The following is a 1,299-nucleotide window of genomic DNA, read 5'->3' as shown; positions in this document are numbered from 1 at the left end:
ACAGGCTACATATTGCCACATTGACATCTGCTTCACAAGCCAAATCCACCTGCAGCTTCAGTAGTTTCAGTTTGTGGGCATCTCCGGCTATGGTTGGTGCCCACCCATGGTTGTTGAGGATACATAGGTCTATGCTGAATGCAAGCTTGCTATTGAATGAGTACTCCACCTGCATCAAATTCTTTATATCTATACCTATATCTATCTATCTGTCTATCTATCTATCTATCTATATATATATATATATATATATATATCATCATTAGCCATTTGAGTTTCCACTGCAGGACCGGCCTATCCCGACCGAAGTCGGGACGATACAGCCAATGTATCTCTACCAAGTGGCTTAGGCTGTCTGGTAGAGACTGTATGTAGGGTGAGAAATGCTTGTAAGTGTACTTGTAGTGTTGTAGTGGCTTTGGATGTGTGTGTAGTCTGTGAATCAAGTGTAATCAGCCCGCACAAGCCGACTGGGTGCAAACATACTTTATAGTAAGCGACACTTGTTCAACCACAGCACCCCTTGTGTCCGCCAAAGTAGTACGTGGCTGGGTGAACACTCCCGAAGTTTATTATTCTGATGGGGCGCGAACCCTGGCTCACCCGTGTGCGAAAACACACACTCTACCACTGTACCACATATATATATATATATATATATATATATATATATATATATATATATATATATATATATATATATATATACATACGGCTATACCACGTTGAGTACACCGCTTCCCGTCCGATCAGCGAAGTTAAGCAACGTTGGGTCTGGTTAGTACTTGGATGGGTGACCGCCTGGGAACACCAGATGCTGTTGGCATAACGTTCTTCCTACGTGTCAAGTGGAGTTGGTGGAGGATTAGTGCCCCTCCCTGTAAAACAATTAACTCTAAGCCCTTGGCCACCCTGTTTGGGATACATGGCGTCTGGCAATGAATGAATGAATGAATCGCCTTACACTCCTGACAGATTCGCATCAAATTCTTGATGGTTGTAGCACACTAGTAACTACTCTAGTGGGGGTTTTAGCTACTCCTACCTGCTCTTAGCTACTCATGGCTACTCGTAGACCTTTACAGACCATTTGGTTCGGCAATCCGTAGTGACTCATAGCTACTCATAACGCCACCCTAGAGGACTCGTAGCAATCCATAAGCTATCCATAGCTACTTGTAGTTCTTGCCTGGTGGTGCTGGTTTCTTGGCCAAATTGACAAGAATCCACGAGGAGTTTGAGCTCTTGGCGATGCTTCGTCTGACTCCTGAATGTGTGAAAGCCCCTTCAAGAGTAGCA

The 1,299-nt window shown here is 44.1% G+C and overlaps 1 non-coding gene across 1 annotated transcript; it reads left to right on the top strand.

The window, feature by feature from the left end:
• Nucleotides 1–707: 707 nt before the first annotated feature.
• LOC145414804 (5S ribosomal RNA) lies at nt 708–826 on the top strand. The gene has a single exon (XR_013899957.1). It is a non-coding gene; the product is annotated as a 5S ribosomal RNA (ribosomal RNA).
• The last annotated feature ends 473 nt before the right edge of the window (nt 827–1,299 follow it).

Source organism: Coenobita brevimanus, chromosome 100, assembly GCF_032717465.1.
Source record: "Coenobita brevimanus isolate Jiangsu-jjx chromosome 100, ASM3271746v2, whole genome shotgun sequence".
NCBI lineage: Eukaryota > Metazoa > Arthropoda > Malacostraca > Decapoda > Coenobitidae > Coenobita > Coenobita brevimanus.
Note: the sequence above shows the minus strand (reverse complement) of the source record. Positions and strands in the feature narration are given on the sequence as shown.